The sequence below is a fragment of the Drosophila elegans genome, unplaced genomic scaffold (genome assembly GCF_018152505.1).
Source record: "Drosophila elegans isolate 14027-0461.03 unplaced genomic scaffold, ASM1815250v1 contig_408, whole genome shotgun sequence".
Taxonomy (NCBI): domain Eukaryota; kingdom Metazoa; phylum Arthropoda; class Insecta; order Diptera; family Drosophilidae; genus Drosophila; species Drosophila elegans.
This window is the reverse complement of record NW_024545795.1, coordinates 114,356-141,195: the sequence shown is the minus strand read 5'-3', so window position 1 is coordinate 141,195 and position 26,840 is coordinate 114,356. Positions and strand designations below refer to the sequence as shown.

Sequence of the window (26,840 nt, the reverse complement as noted above, 5' to 3'; positions counted from 1 at the left end):
GGACCCGTCTTGAAACACGGACCAAGGAGTCTAACATATGTGCAAGTTATTGGGATATAAACCTAATAGCGTAATTAACTTGACTAATAATGGGATTAGTTTTTTAACTATTTATAGCTAATTAACACAATCCCGGGGCGTTCTATATAGTTATGTATAATGATATTTATATTATTTATGCCTCTAACTGGAACGTACCTTGAGCATATATGCTGTGACCCGAAAGATGGTGAACTATACTTGATCAGGTTGAAGTCAGGGGAAACCCTGATGGAAGACCGAAACAGTTCTGACGTGCAAATCGATTGTCAGAATTGAGTATAGGGGCGAAAGACCAATCGAACCATCTAGTAGCTGGTTCCTTCCGAAGTTTCCCTCAGGATAGCTGGTGCATTTTAATGTTATATAAAATAATCTTATCTGGTAAAGCGAATGATTAGAGGCCTTAGGGTCGAAACGATCTTAACCTATTCTCAAACTTTAAATGGGTAAGAACCTTAACTTTCTTGATATGAAGTTTAAGGTTATGATATAATGTGCCCAGTGGGCCACTTTTGGTAAGCAGAACTGGCGCTGTGGGATGAACCAAACGTAATGTTACGGTGCCCAAATTAACAACTCATGCAGATACCATGAAAGGCGTTGGTTGCTTAAAACAGCAGGACGGTGATCATGGAAGTCGAAATCCGCTAAGGAGTGTGTAACAACTCACCTGCCGAAGCAACTAGCCCTTAAAATGGATGGCGCTTAAGTTGTATACCTATACATTACCGCTAAAGTAGATGATTTATATTACTTGTAATATAAATTTTGAAACTTTAGTGAGTAGGAAGGTACAATGGTATGCGTAGAAGTGTTTGGCGTAAGCCTGCATGGAGCTGCCATTGGTACAGATCTTGGTGGTAGTAGCAAATAATCGAATGAGACCTTGGAGGACTGAAGTGGAGAAGGGTTTCGTGTGAACAGTGGTTGATCACGAGTTAGTCGGTCCTAAGTTCAAGGCGAAAGCCGAAAATTTTCAAGTAAAACAAAAAGCAAACTATTAAGAAACACAAATAATAATAAAAGGCAAAAATAATATACTTGAATAATTTTGAACGAAAGGGAATACGGTTCCAATTCCGTAACCTGTTGAGTATCCGTTTGTTATTAAATATGGGCCTCGTGCTCATCCTGGCAACAGGAACGACCATAAAGAAGCCGTCGAGAGATATCGGAAGAGTTTTCTTTTCTGTTTTATAGCCGTACTACCATGGAAGTCTTTCGCAGAGAGATATGGTAGATGGGCTAGAAGAGCATGACATATACTGTTGTGTCGATATTTTCTCCTCGGACCTTGAAAATTTATGGTGGGGACACGCAAACTTCTCAACAGGCCGTACCAATATCCGCAGCTGGTCTCCAAGGTGAAGAGTCTCTAGTCGATAGAATAATGTAGGTAAGGGAAGTCGGCAAATTAGATCCGTAACTTCGGGATAAGGATTGGCTCTGAAGATTGAGATAGTCGGGCTTGATTGGGAAACAATAACATGGTTTATGTGCTCGTTCTGGGTAAATAGAGTTTCTTTCATTTATGGAAGTTACTTGTTCCCCGGATAGTTTAGTTACGTAGCCAATTGTGGAACTTTCTTGCTAAAATTTTTAAGAATACTAATTGGGTCAAACCAATTAGTTCTTATTAATTATAACGATTATCAATTAACAATCAATTCAGAACTGGCACGGACTTGGGGAATCCGACTGTCTAATTAAAACAAAGCATTGTGATGGCCCTAGCGGGTGTTGACACAATGTGATTTCTGCCCAGTGCTCTGAATGTCAAAGTGAAGAAATTCAAGTAAGCGCGGGTCAACGGCGGGAGTAACTATGACTCTCTTGGTGGACATGGGTTTAAGATTGTGCAGAAGGGGTGTAATTCCGAAATTCGTAAGTCATGCAATCTTAAATCAAGCCGACTCAAAACCTCCTCGTGGTGTCTACTGGAAATGTCAATTAGTTTACTAATTGGCAGCCAATTTGAGCGACGAAACGCTCCAAAGGGTTACCAGCCCTTTGGTAGCAAATAAATGTTGGTACAAATGAAAATAATGAGCCTCGGATAATGAATGATCTGTTGACGACCCGACCCTCCATGGTTGGTTACCTGGAGGACCAACATGAACCAAACGTAGCAGCTACACCATCACACGGTGTGCTCTGCGGAATATGTGGCCGGTCCTTTAAGAATCTTAGAGGACTGGGCGTGCATAAATCATATCAGCACAAAGACGAACTTGATGAAGAACGTCGGCGTGTTGATATAAAACTAAGATGGAGTGAGGAAGAGAAGTGGATGATGGCGAGAAAGGAGGTTGAGCTTGCAGCAAATGGTTTGACGAAACACATAAATAAGCAACTAGCGGAATCTTTCACACACCGCAGCGTCGAAGCCATTAAAAAGCTAAGACAGAGGGGTGATTATAAGGAGAAAATCGAGCAGATAAGAGGGCAATCTGCTCTCACCCCAGAAGTTGCCGAACTAACCATACAGCGCCGCCCTAGTAATAGCGAGCAAGACCACCCAGTATCAACATCAACCACGGACCACCTCACCCATCTCGAACAGTCGAACAGGGAAATTATGCGGACACTACAAGGCTATCGCCAAATTGTAGGATGTAATTCCAAATGGAGAGCCCAACAATTACAACACATTATCGATGTGGCGCAATTCGAGGGAAAGGAAACCACTCTCCAAAGTTTATCCGGTTATCTCCAGGATATTTTTCCGATTCAGAATGAACGTCACATTCTGTCGAGACCTCCTCGGAGGCCTCGAAATAGGAGAGAAACCAGAAGGCAGCAGTTCGCTCAAACACAGCGTAACTGGGATAAACATAAAGGAAGATGCATCAAGTCCCTGCTTAATGGAACTGACGAGTCTGTAATGCCAAACCGAGAATATATGGAACCCTATTGGAGAGAAGTTATGACACGGCCTAGCCCATGCTCATGCGCGGATGAAGTGATCCAAGACGGTCACTTGCATGAGAGGGTATGGTCCGCAGTTACAGTGCGCGACCTAAGGGCCAATAAAGTGTCACTTTCTTCAGCTCCGGGGCCTGATGGAATATCTCCGAAATCTGTCAAGGAGGTGCCATCTTGCATTATGCTACGCATATTGAACCTAATTCTATGGTGCGGAAAATTACCCGACTTCATCCGACCGGCCAGAACCATCTTCATTCCGAAGACGGCGACGGCAAATCGTCCGCAAGACTTTCGTCCCATTACGGTACCCTCAGTGTTGGTTAGGCAACTAAATGCCATTTTGGCAACCCGATTGACTTCATCAATCAATTGGGACCCGCGACAGCGGGGGTTCCTTCCAACCGATGGGTGTGCCGACAATGCGACGATAGTTGACTTAATCTTGAGGAACAGCCATAGAAAATATAAATCATGCTACATCGCCACATTAGATGTAAGCAAAGCATTTGACGCGGTGTCTCATGCTGCAGTCACCAACACCATGACTGCCTATGGCCTACCAAAAGACTTTGTCGACTACGTACAGAAGACGTACGAGGGCGGCGGCACCACTCTCAACGGAGAAGGATGGATGTCAGAGGAATTCGTCCCTGCTAGAGGTGTTAAGCAGGGTGACCCTCTGTCTCCTATACTATTTAATCTGATCATTGATCGGTTACTTAGATCCCTCCCCAACGAGATTGGTGCCAAACTTGGAAACACTATGACAAACGCGGCCGCGTTTGCAGACGATTTGGTCCTATTTGCGGAAACTCGAATGGGGCTTCAAACATTGTTGGATCATACAGTAGGCTTTTTGGCCTCTGTTGGACTCAACCTTAATGCTGATAAGTGTTTTACTATCAGCATTAAGGGTCAACCAAAACAGAAATGTACGGTCGTAGATCGACACGTATTTCGTATTGGTTTGAACGAGTGTCCAGCATTGAAGCGTACAGACGAGTGGAAGTATTTAGGTATCATATTTAATGCAAATGGGAGAGTTCGATACAATCCAGCCGAGGACCTAGGTCCAAAGCTGATGAGATTGACACGAGCTCCCCTAAAACCACAACAGAAGTTATTTGCACTTAGAACGATCCTTATCCCACAGCTCTATCACAAGTTGACCCTTGGGAGTGTGACGATAGGCGTTTTAAGGAAGTTTGACAAACTTGTACGATTCTATGTGAGAAGATGGCTAAGTCTTCCACTGGATGTGCCGGTAGCATTCATTCACGCCCCCCATGTATGTGGAGGACTCGGGATTCCATCAATAAGATGGATGGCACCGATGCTTCGTTTAAGAAGATTGAGCAGTATAAAATGGCCTCATCTCGAACAATCCGAGATAGCTAGCTCTTTCATCGAAGACGAAAAGCGGAGGGCCCGGGTTAGATTACTAGCGGAACATACAGAATTGCTATCGCGTCCAGCAATAGAAAAGTACTTCGCAAATAGATTGTACATGTCTGTTGATGGTAGCGGTCTCCGTGAAGCAGAGCATTATGCCCCGCAACACGGATGGGTAAGTCAACCCACGCGTTTGCTAACAGGAAAGGAATATTTGAACGGAATTCGAATACGGATAAATGCCCTACCTTCAAAGTCTCGTACTACGAGGGGAAGGCACGAATTGGATCGACAGTGTCGTGCAGGATGTGATGCTTCCGAAACAACAAACCACATCATGCAGAAATGCTACCGAACGCATGGGAGGCGGGTAGCTAGACACAACTGCGTAGTAAATTCAATCAAGGTGGGACTTGAGAGAAGAGGCTGCGTGGTCATTGTTGAACCAAGTCTGCATTGCGAATCCGGCTTGAATAAACCAGACCTGGTAGTAATCCGAGATAATCGCATTCATGTGATTGACGCTCAGGTTGTGACAGACGGACAATCGATTGATGAAGCGCACCAACGCAAAATCAAGAGATATGACAGACCGGACATACGAACGGAATTGCGGCGACGATTCGGAGCGATTTGTGAAATAGAGTTTCACTCGGCAACTCTAAACTGGAGGGGAATCTGGAGTGGTCAATCGGTAAAACGATTGATAGCGACGGACCTCCTCTCCAGGCACGAATCACATATGATAAGTATCCGAGTGATACGAGGAAGTCATAACTGCTTCACACAGTTTATGTGCCTCAGCGGATACATACGTGGTGGACGTAGCTGATATGTCTGGTTCATATCATTGCCTGCTACCTTGGCATTAAAAATTCTGGAAACAAAAAGGTATAAACACAGCCTTCGTGGTATGAGGTGGTTTTTAGTACGTAGGCGTTGCAGAGCTAATTCTCTCTTTTGGTTCTGAGATCTGCAACGAATCGTGCATGCGAGTTAGCGATATGTGTCGGAAACAATCGAACTCGTATCTATGAAGATTTCCCATCCTCGCGTCAAAAAAAAAAAAAAAAAAAATAGCCAAATGCCTCGTCATCTAATTAGTGACGCGCATGAATGGATTAACGAGATTCCTACTGTCCCTATCTACTCACAGTCGGTCTTGGAAAGTTTCGGTGAGCGGACGTGTTTTTCGTGCGCTCCTGCGTGTTTTTTGATATCGGCTTAAATACGCGGAATTTAATTCCAAAAACTATTCAGTTCTCAAGTGCTTTCAAAAGTAAGAATACGGTGCGTTTTTCGCGTTTGTGCGTTCTGTATTTGCGCGGAAAATCGCAGTTTTCTGCTGGAAATTTTCCATTGCGCCACGTGCGTTTTGGAAAAAGTGAGCGCGTCGCTCTCTGAGAGAGAGCAGTGCTGTGCCAAATCAGCTGTTAAACAGCTGTTTAGCGGGTGTGTGTCCCGGCTAACTGCGGAGTTGCCACCTCGTTGACGGGAGTGTGTAACGACTTTGGTGAGTAGTATATACAAAAACCGAAAGCGTTAAATAGCTCCGCCAGATGGCGTCGGCTATCCCGAAAGGGGTCGCCAGCATGAGCGCTTCAGAAAGCGAGATGTCGGCGTCTAGCCGATCAAGCAGCGCAACGAGGGATGCAGGCAGAGGTCGCCGTAAAGGCAAGCGCGGCAAGGGTACGCCGCGTGATGCCTCGCAGGCTAAAGTTGCTGCTGTGCATGGAGCAACTGGCTGCCCGGAGCCGATGCTTGAGGAGACGCTCTCCTCATTGGAGGGGCAAGGGATGCCGCTTGCAGCCATGGAGGCTGCTGAGATTGCTGCCGCGAAGCCTGCCACGAAGCCTGCCGCGTCAACCGCCGCAAAGACTGCTAAGGATGTTGCAGCTGGGATTGCCGCGAGGAGCGCCGCCATTCTGGCTGAGGCCAGCTTGGCGTCTGCTGCCTTGTCACGAGCTAGGGAAGCCCGCGTCGTTTCGGTAACGACGGCCGCCCATGCGACCGAAGTGCCGAAATCGAGCGCCACGAGTGTAGTCGCTGCCGGACACGCTGCCGTGCTACATGAGCTTTCCACAGCTCAGAAGATGGCTAGGCGTGGCATGCTCTTGATGAGCCAAGAGCAAGCTAGCTGGATGTCTGAGGCCTTAAGTCGCTACGACGAACTAGTCGTGGCACTTATGTTGCGCTGCGGAGCACTGGAGTCCCGCCTGGCTATGCCGCCACCGGCTGCCCCCACGGTTGCCACATATGCAGCCACCGCTGCTTTGGGCACGCACCTTGTTGCCCCTCGTGCGGTCCCAGTCGCCCCCGTTGCTGCCCCACGACCAGCGAAAATTCGCGAAACGTGGTCGGCAGTAGTGGCCTGCGACGACCCGGCGCTGTCAGGTAGACAGATTGCGGATAAAGTCCGTAAGGAAGTTGCTCCAGCCCTTGGAGTAAGGGTGCACGAGGTGCGCGAGCTGAAGCGAGGAGGTGCGATAATTCGCACGCCATCGCAGGTGGAGCTAACCAAAGTGGTTGCCTCCACTAAGTTCGCCGAGGTGGGCCTTAAAGTGGCCAAGAACCCCGCGGAGAAGGCGAGGGTGACGGTGTTCGATGTGGACACGTCCGTAGGACCTGAGGAGTTCATGATGGAGTTGAAGGAGAAGAACTTCGAGGATTTGCCCTTGAAGGACTTTCAAAAGGCGGTGCACCTGGCGACAAAGCCCTGGTCTGCAGCTGACGGTGCCACAGTCAACGTGGCACTGGAAGTAAACGACGAGGCGCTGGCTGTACTTGATGTAGGCAGGGTCTACATCAAGTGGTTCTCATACCGTTGCCGATCGCTGGTCCGCACCTATGCTTGCCATAGGTGTGTTGGATTTGACCACAAGGTGCAGAACTGCCGGTTCAAGGAGAACGTCTGCCGTCAGTGCGGAGAGAGCGGCCACACCGCAGCAAAGTGCACCAAACCGGTGGACTGCCGGAACTGCCGCCATAAAGGGCTGCCCTCAGGGCATTACATGCTCTCGGGTGCATGCCCGATATACGGCGCGGTGCTAGCGAGGGTGCAGGCTAGACACTAATATGTTTAGCCTCATCCAAGCGAATTGTGGTCGAAGCCGTGAGGCGGTCCCCGATCTTTCAGTTCGGATGAGAGAATCGGGGCATCTCTTTGCGCTGATCCAGGAGCCCTACGTGGACTACAGAGGAGAAATCGTCGGATTTCCTGCCGACATGCGTGTCTTTAAGGACACCAACAGCAAGGCTGCCATCGCTGTTGACGACCCAGATGCCATCTGCATGCCCATTGCACAACTGACGACGTCGCTCGGAGTATGCGTGAGAGTCACGGGAAGATATGGCACAATCTTCTTGTGCTCCGTATACTGCCGTTTTGGAGCGGACATCAATCCCTACATCGGATACCTGGATGCGGTTCTGCTGCTGGCCAGCAGAAACCCAACTATCCTCGGCCTAGATGCGAACGCAGTATCTCCTATGTGGTTCAGCAAAATCCCAGATAACACTGGGACTAGCGAGAATCGCAGAAGGGGTCAACTGCTAGCAGAGTGGGTACTTGGAAACCGAGCCGGAGTGCTCAACGTTGCCAGCCAGGAGTACACGTTTGATAATTACACTGAGCCCAGACGCCAGAGTGATATCGACGTGACCTTCGTCAATGAAGCAGCCTGTACATGGGCTACGTACGACTGGAGAGTGATCCCGTGGGAATCGAGTGATCACAACATTATCAATGTTGAGATTACACCCGACCCAAGCAGTGCAATTGAGAACTTAGTTCTTGTACCGCAGTGGAAACTCTCCAGGGCGAATTGGCGAAGATTCGGAATAGGAATCAGGAGTGCAATGGAGGGAATAGAGGACTTGGAATCGCCGTTGGACGACCGGATTTCTGCCCTACGCACTATTGTACAGGAAGTGTGCGATGGAGTGTTAGGACGCAGGAGACCGCGAGCTAGGGGAAAGGTAATATGGTGGACACCTGAACTGAATACCAAACGCCAAGAGGTCAGGAGACTGAGGCGCAGGCTACAGGAAGCGCGCCGGGGTGGCACCGGTGACGCTGGGCAACTTGCTGCTGAACTGAGGCTTGCCTCAGGACAGTACAAGAAGCTCATCCTGGCGGTCAAGGAGAAAAACTGGCGAGACTTCGTGGGACAGAACAGAGATGACCCATGGGGGCACGTCTACCGTATCTGCCGAGGTCGCAAGAAGACAACCGAAATTGGGTGCCTTCGTTCGGGTGGTGAGCTTGTCGTAACATGGCACGACAGTGCAAGTGTGCTTCTTCGTAACTTTTTTCCAGTTGCGGAGATGACAGCACCAATCGCCATCCCGGACGTTGCCCCACCGGCCCTCGAAGCATTCGAGGTTGATGCATGCGTCGCCAGGCTGAAGAGCAGACGCTCTCCTGGCATGGACGGCATCACGGGCGGGATTGTCAAAGAGGTATGGCGTGCCATCCCTCAGCATCTAACAGAGCTGTACTCTCGCTGCCTTTCGGAAGGACACTTTCCTACCGAGTGGAAGCATCCGAGAGTGATACCTCTGGTGAAGGCGCCTGATAAGGACAGGAGTGATCCTGCCTCTTATCGAGGCATTTGCCTTTTGCCAGTGTTTGGAAAGGTACTTGAGGGAATCATGGTGAATCGGGTAAAGGACTTATTACCGGATAGATGCAGATGGCAATTTGGGTTTACCCCTGGACGCTGCGTGGAGGACGCCTGGAAGCACGTAACGAGTTCAGTTGCTGCCAGTACGGCGAAACATGTTCTCGGAATTTTCGTGGACTTTAAAGGTGCCTTTGACCATGTTGAATGGAGCGCAGTGCTCGATCGACTCATTGGCGTTGGCTGTCGAGAAATCCGCTTGTGGAACAGCTTTTTCTCCGGTCGACGCGCAAGCATCGTTAGCAGATATGAAGTAGCCACAGTCCCTGTCACACGGGGCTGCCCGCAAGGGTCTATTAGTGGTCCATTCATATGGAACCTACTGATGGATGTGCTGCTTCAGCGCTTGGAGACACATTGTGGCTTAAGTGCATATGCAGACGACTTACTTCTCCTTGTTGAAGGGAGGAGTCGTGATGACATCGAGCGGAAAGGGACGGAGATGATGGAAATCGTCGGAGCCTGGGGAGCTGAAGTTGGAGTGAGTGTGTCGACCAGCAAGACGGCAATCATGTTGCTCAAAGGCAAATTAGACCCGAGGAGACCCCCTACGGTACGGCTGGCTGGAGCCAGCCTGCCGTACGTACAGGAATACCGGTACCTTGGTATCACAATTGGCGAGCGGTTGAGTTTCCTACCTCACATAGAGGTTTTGCGAGACCGACTGGCGGGTGTCACGGCAGCACTGGCACGTGTACTGCGGGTGGACTGGGGACTCAGCCCCCGCGCGAAGCGTGTTATCTACGCCGGTCTAATGACACCTTGCGTGCTATTTGGTGCCTCGGTTTGGTACAACAAGGTGAGTCGAGGCAAAGGCCGAGACCGTCTTTTATCGTGCCAAAGGTTAATCCTTTTAGGATGCCTACCGGTTTGCCGCACAGTGTCCACAGTGGCACTGCAGGTGCTTGCTGGTGCTCCTCCAATGGATTTGGATGCACACCGAAGTGCAATTAAATTCAAGCTCAGGAAAGGAGTGTCTCTAAGTGACAGCGACTGGCTTTCCGGACAGGACCTTTCGGAATTGGACTGGAACAGCAAAAAGGCGTTGTTAGACGAACGTCTGCTAAATGAGTGGCAGCTCAGATGGGATGGTGCGATACACGGTCGTGTGACGCACAAATTCTTCCCAGAGGCAGCGTTCGTTTACAATAGGAAAGACTTTGGTTTTACCCTAAGAGCCGGATTTTTGCTGACAGGACATGGGTCGCTGAACGCATTTCTGATGGGGAGAAGTCTCAGCAACACACCAGCATGCTCATGCGGTGGGGAGCTGGAAGACTGGCTGCACATTTTATGTGTTTGCCCCCTTTACGCGGACTTGCGCCATTTGGAGGCACTAGGCGTTGTACAGGAACAAGGCAGCTGGAATGTGACGGGAATAGTTGAGACCCCTGAAAGGATGCGTCTCCTAGGAACGTTCGCACAGGCAGTCTTCGAGAGGCGGAGGATGGATCCATCGAGGGAATAACCCCGGGAACACTGGACAGGACCGAATTTGCGGATGACGCGTTGCGGAGGAGGGGCTTGTAGCCTGCGGTGCCGTGTGGCTAGCGGCGAAGAATACTGCCACAGCTTGTCATTGCTTGTCGTAGGAGGCGACTAATATGGCACTGGGGCACCCTATCCGGGCTTGTCGGAGCCAAAGGGGAGGGCCTACCGAGCCCTTAATTTCGGTACCACGGGTTGGGCAGTTCCAAGGCTGCCCATTGAGGTCGGCCCCCTTGTGGGAGTATCGTGGTGGCTGTGGTTGACACCCATATCGCGGGTAGAACTCTCGGGTTCGACGTGGAGTTGCGTTATACAACTCGGGTGCTGTGACCCATAGAGCAGTAGAGATTTTAGATGATCTCGCCCCTCAGCAAGGGGGAGTGTTTGCCCGACAAGTAAACACTCAAATTGACACCGGGGTGGTTGCTATGTACATAGCTATAGCTTCTAGTCCGGGGCGTTGGTCTGGCGCTTAATCTAGACACATGCACTATATACTCACTTGTGGGTGTGTTATGTACTCACTTGTGGGTGCATGATATATCAACTTGTGGGTATATTAGAGTGCCGTGGTTGTAATCCCTTCAGTGTGGAACACGCCACGTAAAATAAGTGTCGGAGAGATCTGATTTACACCTGTCCCTATCTACTATCTAGCGAAACCACAGCCAAGGGAACGGGCTTGGAATAATTAGCGGGGAAAGAAGACCCTTTTGAGCTTGACTCTAATCTGGCAGTGTAAGGAGACATAAGAGGTGTAGAATAAGTGGGAGATATTAGACCTCGGTTTGGTATCGCCAATGAAATACCACTACTCTTATTGTTTCCTTACTTACTTGATTAAATGGAACGTGTATCATTTCCTAGCCATTATACGGATATATTTATTATATCTTATGGTATTGGGTTTTGATGCAAGCTTCTTGATCAAAGTATCACGAGTTTGTTATATAATCGCAAACAAATTCTTTAATAAAAGGAGTGCATTTATGTATTTTTGATTTGAAAATTTGGTATAACTCCAATTACTCAGGTATGATCCAATTCAAGGACATTGCCAGGTAGGGAGTTTGACTGGGGCGGTACATCTCTCAAATAATAACGGAGGTGTCCCAAGGCCAGCTCAGTGCGGACAGAAACCACACATAGAGCAAAAGGGCAAATGCTGACTTGATCTCGGTGTTCAGTACACACAGGGACAGCAAAAGCTCGGCCTATCGATCCTTTTGGTTTAAAGAGTTTTTAACAAGAGGTGTCAGAAAAGTTACCATAGGGATAACTGGCTTGTGGCGGCCAAGCGTTCATAGCGACGTCGCTTTTTGATCCTTTGATGTCGGCTCTTCCTATCATTGTGAAGCAAAATTCACCAAGCGTTGGATTGTTCACCCATGCAAGGGAACGTGAGCTGGGTTTAGACCGTCGTGAGACAGGTTAGTTTTACCCTACTAATGACAAAACGTTGTTGCGACAGCATTCCTGCGTAGTACGAGAGGAACCGCAGGTACGGACCAATGGCACAATACTTGTTCGAGCGAACAGTGGTATGACGCTACGTCCGTTGGATTATGCCTGAACGCCTCTAAGGTCGTATCCGTGCTGGACTGCAATGATAAATAAGGGGCAATTTGCATTGTATGGCTTTCTAAACCATTTAAAGTTTATAATTTATTTTATGAACGACAATGGATGTGATGCCAATGTAATTTGTAACATAGTAAATTGGGAGGATCTTCGATCACCTGATGCCGCGCTAGTTACATATAAAAACATTATTTAATACAATGACAAAGCCTAGAATCAATTGTAAACGACTTTTGTAACAGGCAAGGTGTTGTAAGTGGTTGAGCAGCTGCCATACTGCGATCCACTGAAGCTTATCCTTTGCTTGATGATTCGATAATAAATATATATATATATAATATATAACATAATCAATTTAAATTATCATCATATATGTTTGATAGTTTTTGTTGTTATATATTATTAATATATTTTATTAGGAGGAGGAGGTTAAATATGATATGGATTAGATATAACCTAATTAAACAGGTAGCCAAATGCATCGTCATCTTAATAGTGACGCGAATGTGTGATATTATATATCTTAAGAGTATAAGTCACATACAGTAGCCTAATGTTGTATCGTCATCTATTTAGTGACGCAGATATAAATTGTCAAAATATAATAAGTCTTGCTTGATAGCAAAACTTATGTCTCTTATTAAAGGCAAATGAAATGATATCTATGCATATTAAAGAAGAAAGAATTATAAAGCCATATAAAATAAACATATTTTAATATGAAAAATATGAATCTAAAAACTACACTTTTTTGGTAGCCAAATGAATCGTCATCTACTTAGTGACGCATATAATAAAATGTCAAATTAAAAGAGTCTTACTACAAGTCTTTTTTGGTAGCCAAATGAATCGTCATTTACTTAGTGACGCATATAATAAAATGTCAAATTAAAAGAGTCTTACTACAAGTCCCTTTATTAAAGGCGGCAAATTAAACGGTATATATATTTATTTTAAATATATATATACAATTTGAAAAAAAACTAAAACGAAAAATTGCATACATATTAAAAAAGACTTTTAATATGAAAAATACGAGCCTAAAAACTACAAGTCACTTATGGTAGCCAAATGCATCGTCATCTTAATAGTGACGCGAATGTGAAAACAAATGCCGAGTGCTGAAGTTCCAGGTAAGAGCTTAGATATTATATATCTTAGGACTATAAGTCACATACAGTAGCCAAATGAATCGTCATCTATTTAGTGACGCAGATATAAATTGTCAAAATATAATAAGTCTTGCTTGATAGCAAAACTAATGTCTCTTATTAAAGGCAAATGAAATGATATCTATGCATATTAAATAAGAAGAAAAAATTGTTAATACAAGTCATTTTTGGTAGCCAAATGAATCGTCATCTTACTTAGTGACGCATATAAAAAAATCTCAAATTAAAAGAGTCTAACTACAAGTCCCTTATTAAAGGCGGCAAATTAACGATTAAACAATTTGAAGAAAAACTAAAACAAAAATTTGCATACAAATTAAAAGGCTTTTAATATGAAAAATACGAGCCTAAAAACTAGAATTCACTTATGGTAGCCAAATAAATCGCCAAGTCTACAAGTCTCAAATTATGGGCTTATGAAATAATATAAATATATATATTATAAATATATACAAATATACAAAAAAAAATGTTCCATATGAAAAATTTGAGTCTAAAAACTACAAGTCCCTTATGGTTGCCAAATGGAATCGTCATCTACTTAGTGACGCTGATAAAAAATTGTCAAAGTAACAAGATTTACTAAAAGTTTCGAATTAATAAATGAAATGAATATGAAATGAAATGAAATGAAATGAAATGGAATGGAATGGAATGAAATGAAATGAAATGAAATTTAATATATTTAATATTAAAAAAATATATCTATATTCATTTGGGTAAATTGAGAATATCCATACAATGGATTGCTTATAGTGAAGCAACAAAATATATGGGTATTTCTCAGAACATATAATATTAATATGATTTTGTGAATTCCTATGATAAATAACATTCATATATACGAAAATGTTATAATATATCAATATTATTGATATATTATATATGGAATGTATGGAAAATATAAAATATTTCTTCAATTTCCTCAAGTATATGGAGGAAATTCATATGAAGGGAGACTTTTAGTACTGTAAACATGCAGTTTAAAGACGTCGTGTCCAAAAACATATATGGGGAAGTGACTATTGGCTGGCAACCAAATATATGGGTATTTCTCAGAACATATTATATTAATATTATATTGTGAATACCTATAATAAATAACATTCATATATATGAAAATGTTATCATATATCAATATTATTGATAAATTATATATGGAATGTATGGAAAATATAAAATATTCCTTCAATTTCCTCAAGTATATGGAGGAAATTCATATGAAGGCAGACTTTTAGTACTGTAAACACGCAGTTTAAAGACGGGGTGTCCAAAAACATATATAGGGTAGTGCCTGTTGGCTGGCAACCAAATATATGGGTATTTCTCAGAACATATAAAATTAATATTATATTGTGAATACCTATAATAAATAACATTCATATATATGAAAATGTTGTGATTTATCAATATTATTGATATATTATATATGAAATGTATGGAAAATATAAAATATTCCTTCAATTTCCTCAAATATATGGAGGAAATTCAAATGAAGGGAGACTTTCAGTACTGTAAACATGCAGTTTAAAGACGGCGTGCCCAAAAACATATATAGGGTAGTGCCTGTTGGCTGGCAACCAAATATATGGGTATTTCTCAGAACATATAAAATTAATATTATATTGTGAATACCTATAATAAATAACATTCATATATATGAAAATGTTGTGATATATCAATATTATTGATATATTATAAATGAAATGTATGGAAAATATAAAATATTCTTTCAATTTCCTCAAGTATATGGAGGAAATTCATATGAAGGCAGACTTTTAGTACTGTAAACATGCAGTTTAAAGACGGCGTGTCCAAAAACATATATAGGGTAGTGCCTGTTGGCTGGCAACCAAATATATGGGTATTTCTCAGAACATATAAAATTAATATTATATTGTGAATACCTATAATAAATAACATTCATATATATGAAAATGTTGTGATATATCAATATTATTGATATATTATATATGAAATGTATGGAAAATATAAAATATTCCTTCAATTTCCTCAAGTATATGGAGGAAATTCATATGAAGGCAGACTTTTAGTACTGTAAACACGCAGTTTAAAGACGGGGTGTCCAAAAACATATATAGGGTAGTGCCTGTTGGCTGGCAACCAAATATATGGGTATTTCTCAGAACATATAAAATTAATATTATATTGTGAATACCTATAATAAATAACATTCATATATATGAAAATGTTGTGATATATCAATATTATTGATATATTATATATGAAATGTATGGAAAATATAAAATATTCCTTCAATTTCCTCAAGTATATGGAGGAAATTCATATGAAGGCAGACTTTTAGTACTGTAAACATGCAGTTTAAAGACGGCGTGTCCAAAAACATATATAGGGTAGTGCCTGTTGGCTGGCAACCAAATATATGGGTATTTCTCAGAACATATTATATTAATATGATTTTGTGAATTCCTATAATAAATAACATTCATATATATGAAAATGTTGTAATAAATCAATAGTATTGATATATTATATATGAAATGTATGGAAAATGTGAAACATATCGATATTGATCAATATTAGTTGAGATATCCCATATGTTGGGTGGCAAATAGAATTGAAAATACCCGATTTCAAGACAACGTGTCGAAAAACACATATAGGATGGTCAGTGGTTGTCCATCTATAGTTGAACAAAATTTATGATATTCATATAATTTTGTCAATTTAATAGCAAAATTAAATATTTTCCGTATGTTTTGTATCTTGATTCTTGCGAATACGAGACTTGGCTTGATACGGTTAATATTAAGTGTCATCACTTTTTAGATAATAATGTTGAAAACGAAAGCCAAGGTTGTATATATTATTATATGGCAACAATTGTTTTCCGACCTTTATCGTTAATCTAATTCAGGCTAATGTTATTATTAGTGCTGTTGTTATATATATTATATATATATTATAAATGTTTCATATGCGCTCGGTTTTATGTGATATATTACCAGAGAGTTATATGGAAATGATAGATTTTAAATTTATCATAAAAATACAAATGATTTAACTCAATATTTATATTGGTTAATCAAAAATAATTGGTACATGTGTGAAATATATATGTATGGCGAAATAAAATGATATTTTAAAATGAAATATGTAAATATGAAATATATTATAGAATTATATATGAAAAAATTCTAGTTACTGTGGGCAAACGTGGCGTGTAACAAATATAAAGAATTTTAAAACGATTATGAAGCTAAACAAAAATAGCCATATTCGTATCAAGATTATTTTCCTCCCTCCTAAATGCAATTTAAAGAAAAATACTCTATAATAAATTTGTATTACTAATTTCTATTTTAAAAATATGAAAGTAATATGAATTAAAAACATTATTCTGGTTGATCCTGCCAGTAGTTATATGCTTGTCTCAAAGATTAAGCCATGCATGTCTAAGTACACACGAATTAAAAGTGAAACCGCAAAAGGCTCATTATATCAGTTATGGTTCCTTAGATCGTTAACAGTTACTTGGATAACTGTGGTAATTCTAGAGCTAATACATGCAATTAAAACATGAACCTTATGGGACATGTGCTTTTATTAGGCTAAAACCAAGCGATCGCAAGATCGTTATACTGGTTGAACTCTAGATAACATGCAGATCGTATGGTCTTGTACCGACGACAGATCTTTCAAATGTCTGCCCTATCAACTTTTGATGGTAGTATCTAGGACTACCATGGTTGCAACGGGTAACGGGGAATCAGGGTTCGATTCCGGAGAGGGAGCCTGAGAAACGGCTACCACATCTAAGGAAGGCAGCAGGCGCGTAAATTACCCACTCCCAGCTCGGGGAGGTAGTGACGAAAAATAACAATACAGGACTCATATCCGAGGCCCTGTAATTGGAATGAGTACACTTTAAATCCTTTAACAAGGACCAATTGGAGGGCAAGTCTGGTGCCAGCAGCCGCGGTAATTCCAGCTCCAATAGCGTATATTAAAGTTGTTGCGGTTAAAACGTTCGTAGTTGAACTTGTGCTTCATACGGGTAGTACAACTTACAATTGTGGTTAGTACTATACCTTTATGTATGTAAGCGTATTACCGGTGGAGTTCTTATATATGTTTAAATACTTGTATTTTTTTCATATGTTCCTCCTATTTAAAAACCTGCATTAGTGCTCTTAAACGAGTGTTATTGTGGGCCGGTACAATTACTTTGAACAAATTAGAGTGCTTAAAGCAGGCTTCAAATGCCTGAATATTCTGTGCATGGGATAATGAAATAAGACCTCTGTTCTGCTTTCATTGGTTTTCAGATCAAGAGGTAATGATTAATAGAAGCAGTTTGGGGGCATTAGTATTACGACGCGAGAGGTGAAATTCTTGGACCGTCGTAAGACTAACTTAAGCGAAAGCATTTGCCAAAGATGTTTTCATTAATCAAGAACGAAAGTTAGAGGTTCGAAGGCGATCAGATACCGCCCTAGTTCTAACCATAAACGATGCCAGCTAGCAATTGGGTGTAGCTACTTTTATGGCTCTCTCAGTCGCTTCCCGGGAAACCAAAGCTTTTGGGCTCCGGGGAAGTATGGTTGCAAAGCTGAAACTTAAAGGAATTGACGGAAGGGCACCACCAGGAGTGGAGCCTGCGGCTTAATTTGACTCAACACGGGAAAACTTACCAGGTCCGAACATAAGTGTGTAAGACAGATTGATAGCTCTTTCTCGAATCTATGGGTGGTGGTGCATGGCCGTTCTTAGTTCGTGGAGTGATTTGTCTGGTTAATTCCGATAACGAACGAGACTCAAATATATTAAATAGATATCTTCAGGATTATGGTGTTGAAGCTTATATAGCCTTCATTCATGGTGGCAGTAAAATGTTTATTGTGTTTGAATGTGTTTATATAAGTGGAGCCGTACCTGTTGGTTTGTCCCATTATAAGGACACTAGCTTCTTAAATGGACAAATTGCGTCTAGCAATAATGAGATTGAGCAATAACAGGTCTGTGATGCCCTTAGATGTCCTGGGCTGCACGCGCGCTACAATGAAAGTATCAACGTGTATTTCCTAGACCGAGAGGTCCGGGTAAACCGCTGAACCACTTTCATGCTTGGGATTGTGAACTGAAACTGTTCACATGAACTTGGAATTCCCAGTAAGTGTGAGTCATTAACTCGCATTGATTACGTCCCTGCCCTTTGTACACACCGCCCGTCGCTACTACCGATTGAATTATTTAGTGAGGTCTCCGGACGTGATCACTGTGACGCCTTGCGTGTTACGGTTGTTTCGCAAAAGTTGACCGAACTTGATTATTTAGAGGAAGTAAAAGTCGTAACAAGGTTTCCGTAGGTGAACCTGCGGAAGGATCATTATTGTATAATATCTTTACCGTTAACACAAAATTTTGTATTATTTAATAATACAAAAAAAATAAATTTGCCAAAAAATATATTATATTATATAATCTATATATATATATATATAAATATGTCAAAAAATATATCAAAATATCTTATCTAATTTAAAGCGTTTTAATGAAAGAAAAGTATAGTCCTATGGACTTAAATAGCTCGAGCAAATGGTGTCCAATGCCGAGTAATTATTATGAGATATCAATTACGAGTCGTGGGCGGAGGCTCTGATGTCCATAAAATAAAAATCGACCTGGCCAATCGATTAGAGATACAGATAGCTGGAAGATATATATACGATATGTTAAATATATAATATAAGTTAAAAGATTGGTTATGATTTTTATATAAAAAAATCAAACTTTCCTTTATTGAGTTGGATTAAGAACTAACTTACTTAGATTAAACAATTGTTTTTATAGCTACGCGTCGCTCCATCGCTGCCGCCGTCTCTGCCGCTGTTGATGTTTCTGCTGACGTTCTTTCATATTATTGGTTGCTGCTCTTGGTCGCCGTCGCCGTTGGCCAAACTTAATTGTAATTGGCCAGTGCATTTTAATTATAGTTTTTGTTGTATGCACTAAGTTGAGTTCGATCAACTTTGGAAATTGGCTATTCTGCATTCCCACGATCGCTGACCAAAAGGTGCAAGCTAAGTTCGTTAGAACTTTATTGAGAGCATTGCTTTGCTGTTAGTTGTGCAATTAATGCTTTCTTCTTCGGTTTGGGAAACTCTATTATTGAGGGCATTGCTTTGCTGTTTGTTGTGCAATCAATGCTTACTCATTTCCTCTGTCTGAGAAATTGTATTATTTTGGGTGTTAACTCTTCCCTCCTTAAACGCGACTGTCCTCGGTCGCAACGTAGTAGAGTACAGGTCCGGAGTGCGTGGGCTTTTCTTGCGTTTCTGGCACAGAAACTGGTGTCCTTTCCGTTGACCTACGTCTTCGTAGGAGTTCCGTGATTGATCCTATTATAAGTAGTAGTAGGATGATGGCGGATCCGTAGCTAACGGAAGATTCTATGGTTGCCTTGCTTCTTAATTTTTCCAGCGCTTTTGTGTTGTTAATGTTGAGTTCCTTGACCATTTGTAGTGAGAGAACTTCCTCTAACTTAGTCTTTTCGCCCAATAGTTGGAATAACGGAGGTTCTGGTTCGACTACGTTGATTTCATTTGACTTGAAGATGGTTTCACCAATTGTTACCGTCGAATTACGATATTGTATTATGAAAGAGCCTTGCAGTTGTAGAAGTTTTTCATCTAGTGAGACTGGTCCATTGAAGTTGTTTAGCAGGATGGTGCCTGGTAGTATTTCTTCGAAATCCGGTATATGTTGATTGTTGATCATCTTACATTCTGGTTCTCGAAGGTTTAATAGAGCGTTTACGCAAGTATCATTGCTTAAGTCTAACAAATTTTCTGAATTACAAATTGTCTTATCATTATAGGATTCACAAGGTTTAATTATTGCCAATAATTGTCTCTTACATTCTAAAAAATTTTTCATATTTTATATCATTGATTATTTGGGCTTTTTTTTATTGCTTTAATTTTTAAAGTTCTACAATTATCTGATTCAATGGTTGGTAAGCTAATAATGTAAATAAGGTCGTTGCCATTTGTGGCTAACTTGATTCGAGCAAATTCCAATAATTCTTCTATGTTAAAAAATAAGTTATTTTCTTTTTTTAAAAATTTCTTCCACTATTTTGGTTTCTGTGTTTGTAAGTACAAATGAATTTATTGTATTAGATTTGGCCCATGTAATTGCGTATATTATGTTAATTATTTCTTCTTTTATTAATTGAATTTTATACTTTAAAATATTTGCTTTCTGATTTATGATTTCTTCCGAGCTCTGGGTAATTTTCAACATTGCATTAGTAGCGTTAGTAAGTTGGTTTATTTTTTGATTAATTAATCTGTTAATTACTACTTGTCTATTGTTGTTTTCTAGCTGCTCATTTATCTTGTCTTCTAAGATCTGATAGTCGTGAATTGTTCTGTGAATTGGAATAGTCGAGGACTGTAGTTATTCCCAAGCATGTTGGTAAAAATAATCTGAAAAATTATGTTCTTATATTATTTTTATGTATGATTTTTCCGGTTTGTGTTTTAATGGTGGTCGTTCTATTTTCCGCTACTTTCTCGGTTTTGTATCTAGGTGTAAGTTTAGTTCCTAATCTTTTATCTATTTTTACATGTACAGTTTCGCCTGGCTTAAAAAGTTTTGGTAATATTTTTCCTTGATTATGGTATTCGAGGTCGGCTGTTTGTTTATTTTTAATTTTCTTTTTTATTTCTTCTCGTTTCTTTTCTATATCTTCTGTTGAACTAGAAATTGTGCTTCTGAAAAATATGTCTATGGGTCTTTCTTTTGTTACAGAATGTATCGATTTATTATATTCTTGGACTGCTTTAAAGATTAAATCTTCAAATGATATGCTCCCGTTGTCTTTTTTGAGACACCGCATGATTTCAGATAGGGTTGAATGAAACCTTTCTATTTGTCCGTTACTTGTCGATGCGTACGGTGCAGTGGTGTGTAATGATATTTTGAGTTCATCTTCTAACATAAACTTTATTGCTGCTGAGCCAAATGATCGTTCGTTGTCCATTATTATCCATTTCGGCATACCGAAAGCAATTAACATTTCCCTCAACGGATTTTTAATATCTTCAGATGCTCTTGACTCTAAAATTTTTACTTGAACATATTTTGAAAACTTGTCAATTCCCGTTAAGACTCTATGTTTTTCGGTAATATAAATATCTATGTGAACTATTTCTCCTGGGTAATTAGGAATAGGGGTCGGTTGGATTTCTCCTTTTGGGGGGTGTCTATCGTATTTTGATTCTTTACATGTTTGACAGGCTTGAACTATTGCTTGGATTTTCTTGGTAAGTTGTGGAAAAAAATAATTCTTCAAAATTTGTAATTTGTTCTCTTTTGCATCTCTATGGGCTCGTTTATGTTCGAGGATAATTATTTCGTTTTGTTGGGACTCCGAAGTTACGTCGTCTATTTCGTTTTGAGTGAACCTTACCTTGTATGATTTAAAATAGGTAGGGTAAATGTTTTGAATTTTTCCCATTACCTCTTCGGATGTAATGATTCCGTTTATAAGCTTCGGATCAAGTTTACTAGTTAAAATTGCAATAATTTTTTCTTCCGTGTAAGATTTTTGTTTAATTATGTGTCTGTGGTATGTTGGGAATGGCATTTCGAAGCTATAGGATTCTGTATCGGCAGTCAGTAATAATAATTGGTTTTTAAATACGTTAATTGGAGCTTCTACTGAAAATATGAGGTTGTGTGACGAGCTTTCGTCGCTATTGGCTGATGCTGAGGAGCTGATTGAATTAATTTCTGCGGGGGCCCGGGACAACGCATCCGCTACCACATTAGCTACTCCGGGCTTGTACCTGATCTCGTGGTTATACTCGCCAATGAGGTCTCTCCAGCGTTTAAGCTTAGCGTTATGGTTATTTACGCTATTCGAAAAACTCAAGGGTTGGTGATCCGTGTATATTACCACTTTTGAATACCCGTAAAGATAATGTCTTAAACTTTGGAGCGCCCAAACGATCGCGAGCATCTCTCTTTCGTTAGTTGCGTAGTTCTCTTCAGTCTTTGACAGGGTGCGTGAAATGAACGTTATTGGCCTATGATTTTGTTCCAATACTGCGCCTATTGCGTAACTTGAAGCGTCAGTAGTCAATTGAAATTCTTTTCCGAAATCTGGATAGGCAAGGGTAACCTCCCTGGAGACGAGAGTATTTTTAAGTTTCTCGAATGCTGTAATCGCATCTTTGCTCAAGTTGATAGCAGTTCTGCTTGACTTGGTCTTAGATATCCGGCCTTCTTCGCCTCTTAGAAGAATGGTTAGTGGTTTTGCTATTTTGGCGTAATCTTTTATGAACCGCCTATAATAACCTGTCATGCCCAAAAAGGAACGGAGATCTTTTAATGTTTTTGGGACTGGAAATTTTGTAATCGCTTTTATTTTATCTATGTTGGTTTTTACTCCATTTTCTGATATTGTGTACCCCAAGAAGTCTACTTCGTTTTTAAAAAAATGGCATTTCTCTATTTGAACCCTCATATTTGCGTTTTGTAGCGTTGAAAATACTCTTTCCAAGTTTTTGCCGTGCTCCACTTCGTTTTTGCTAAAGACTATAATATCATCAACGTATACATAGCAAATTTTCCCTATGTATTCTCTCAATATGTCGTCTAACGCTCTTTGAAAAATGGAAGGGGAATTTTTCAAACCGAATGGGAGTCTCGTAAATTCATATTTTCCGCCATTTACCGCGAATGCTGTTTTTTCTATGTCTGTATCTTTCAGTGGTATTTGATGAAAACCGCTCTTGAGATCTAATACCGAAAAATATTTGTTGTCCCCGAGCTGCGCAATAATTTCTCCAATTTCGGGTATGGGATACCGATCTGAGATAGTAACTTCATTAAGTTTCCTATAATCAATTACTAATCTGTACTTTTTTTCTTCGGACTGGCCGGACTTTTTCGGCACTACCCAGACTGGTGCATTATATGGTGATCTTGAAGGTCTTATAATACCATCTCTTAGCATCTCAGTTATTTGTTTTTCTACCTCTTGTTTGAGTGATATTGGGTATGGGTAATGTTTTCCGTAAACTGGAGAATCTGATGAAGTTCTGATCTCACCTACTACTTTAGTTGTGTATGCTAACTTTGAATCGGGATCTGCGAAGAGGATTTTGTGGCTTTGTACGAGGAGTTTTATTATTGATTTTTGTGACTCGGTCATATGGCTGACTTGCGGTCCAATTGTATTTACTGCTTGTGTCGCTAGTTGATGGATTTTAATTTTGCGTTTATTTCCGAGAATTAATATATCATTTTTTACATCTATTATTGCTCCTAGTCTTTTCATTGTGTCATTGCCCAAGATACCATGAAAGGTTTTCAGGGTGTCTAGTAAAAAGAATTTCATGGGGGTATCCGAAATATTAGCGAGCTTAAGTATTGCGTGTTGTGTTATTTTATTGTTACCACCGACTGAACTAACTGAAAAAGTGTTCTCATTTGGCTTTGGATTTGGTACTAATTGATTTTGAATATAATTTTGATTAGAGCCCGTGTCGATTAAGAATTTTAGAATTTTTCCGTTCCCCGTGGTTACTTTAAAGTAAGGTAGTGAGGAACGATTTATTCTAAAAAATAAAGTTCTGACATATCTATGTATTCTTGTTGTTCGTTATCGCTTTGCCATACATATTCCTCCTGAAGTTCGTTAACGTTATTTTCTTCTGCCAACTGATAATACTCTTGTTCTGAACTTGATGAAGCTTCATCTGAATTTTGCTGCGCGTTACTTCCTGTCTCTGGTTGAATATGGAACTGTCTTGGCATCTTATTATTATTTGGGGCATTGGCGGTGCTGAGAGGTCTTTTCCCTGCATAATCATTATTTGCTGGTTTGTTCATATAATTTATATGACGTGATCGAACTGACTGATCTACATCCATAGGTACCGGTTTCGGTTGTGGTCGTGGCGGAGGTTTTGGTATGTTATAGGACGCTACTACACCGGATTGGTTTGTATAAGGTTGACTATAAGATTTGAATTGGTTAGTTTGAGTAATTAGGGGTTTTCCGGATTGGTTTGGGTTATGGTAGAGATGCGGATGGAAATTTTGTTTGACGGCTACCATCCGATATGGTTGTTGAGGTTTAGGTGGTAGCATGGGTGCCCTCCCTAAATACGGAGTTTTTGGTGTCTGGTTATTCCTAGCATTTTGATTCTCTAGCAGACTGCATAAATGTAGAGCGTGTCCTAAGTCATGTGGTTCTTTAATGGCCAGCAATTGTGCCAGGTTTCCATTAAGTCCTCTGACAAAAGTGTCTAAGGCTTTTTCCCTATACATGGCTGTCAGAGATTGTATAGTTTCTTGTGAGGCATCTAAGCTGCCAATTTGGTTCAGAATTAGTGATAATTGTTGATAAACTGCCTGATAATATTCATCTATAGTATTGTTACCTTGGTTAAGAGCATATAGTTGATATTCTAAGGTCTTTAAGTCGCGCTTGTCGGCGAAATGCGCTGTTAGGCATTTTGAAATAGCTGTCCAATCTAAGGGGGTATTATATGATTCTAATACTGCGTCCGCTTGACCAGTAATTTTGTTACGGATTGCTAAAAGAATTCCATAATATTTTGGTGAACCTATTCTGTTTTCATAGATTTTTAACACCCTCTCGACACTTTTCCTCCATGATGAATATTCACTTTTGTTTCCTGAAAAGTCTCTAAGTGTCCGAACAATGTCTGGTAATTTATCTAACTCACTAAGATTGTGCGTTAATTCTCTTTTAATTGTTTGGTCTGTATATTTGGAAAAATCTTTATTTGGATTAAGTATTTCCTTTACTAGTCTACTGAGATTTGTCTCTAAGATTGTTTTTATTTTTTCCTCAATGTCCCTCTCGGTCATGATTCGTGTGTTTATTTGTGTGGAACTGGCTGATGAGGGTCCGGTAAGATTCGCGAGTCTGTCTGCCAAATCTTGTTCGGTCATTTTGGGTATGGATATATGAGCAGCGAAAAGTTTAATTTAATTTTTTTAATTTTAGTTATTCAGAATTCGGAAGCTGTCTTCTAAGAATTAGGGTGTGCGATTTTTTATTACCTTTGTAATTATTGTGTGGAAATTTTTATTTTCCCTATATTTTGGATTTTTTTCTTTTTAACTCACTAAAATATGTCTTCTACACTTTATATTTGGGTAAAACTTTTTCTTCTTTGAATATTTTTCGATTAAATATTTTTTATGTTTTTGTTAATAAATTGCTTAAAACTATTCTTACAGTAGTAACATATCTCGGCGTGCTCTCGTGATGACAGGCTCGGCAGATTCCGTTTTATCTCACTCTGCAACGATCTCTCCTGAGTGTGGGTTTACTAAGGGGCCTTCTCTGTACCTTAATTCACGTTCCCTTCGAACGGATACTAAAGGGATCACGGCGATAAAATTTGGCCTGATTATTCCACCGGGTACAAGTCCTGTTTTTTTTCAGGAGTGACAATTTGCGGCGTTTTTTAAACGGCACTTTTGCACTTCCGAATCTCGGTATTTTTGGTTTTTTACTTCTCACTGATTAGGCGGAAGTTTGAAACGAAACGTCAGAATTTTTACTTTCTGAACTTCGCGAGACGCGGAACTTGTTATCCTTTCGCGGTTTTAATCAGGTCCCTGTTCGGGCGCCAGTTAAAAGATTGGTTATGATTTTTATATAAAAAAATCAAACTTTCCTTTATTGAGTTGGATTAAGAACTAACTTACTTAGATTAAACAATTGTTTTTATAGCTACGCGTCGCTCCATCGCTGCCGCCGTCTCTGCCGCTGTTGATGTTTCTGCTGACGTTCTTTCATATTATTGGTTGCTGCTCTTGGTCGCCGTCGCCGTTGGCCAAACTTAATTGTAATTGGCCAGTGCATTTTAATTATAGTTTTTGTTGTATGCACTAAGTTGAGTTCGATCAACTTTGGAAATTGGCTATTCTGCATTCCCACGATCGCTGACCAAAAGGTGCAAGCTAAGTTCGTTAGAACTTTATTGAGAGCATTGCTTTGCTGTTAGTTGTGCAATTAATGCTTTCTTCTTCGGTTTGGGAAACTCTATTATTGAGGGCATTGCTTTGCTGTTTGTTGTGCAATCAATGCTTACTCATTTCCTCTGTCTGAGAAATTGTATTATTTTGGGTGTTAACTTATATAATAGAATATAATATAATTACTTTGTGTGTATATGGACCATAATATACACGCGTTGCGCATATGTATTGTTCATCTAAGTTATGGGCATACTTTGGTTAATGCAACAACCTAAAATATATAATGTTGTACCCGGTTAATAATCAGGTTAATGTTTTATATAAAATGCAATATATATCAAACTTAAATAGAAATAAAATGAAAAATGAAAATTGGTATTATATTGTTTATATGAAACTAAGACATTTCGCAACATTTATTTTAGGTATAAAAATACATTTATTGAAGGAATTGATATATGCCAGTAAAATGGTGTATTTTTAATTTCTTTCAATAAAAACACAATTGACAAAATTAAAAAAACAAATATTATAA

At 40.6% G+C, this 26,840-nt stretch overlaps 1 non-coding gene across 1 annotated transcript; it reads left to right on the top strand.

Moving 5' to 3' along the window:
- The first annotated feature begins 16,664 nt into the window (after positions 1 to 16,664).
- On the top strand, positions 16,665 to 18,659 carry LOC121467457. Its single transcript, XR_005977515.1, has one exon. It is a non-coding gene; the product is annotated as a small subunit ribosomal RNA (ribosomal RNA).
- The last annotated feature ends 8,181 nt before the right edge of the window (positions 18,660 to 26,840 follow it).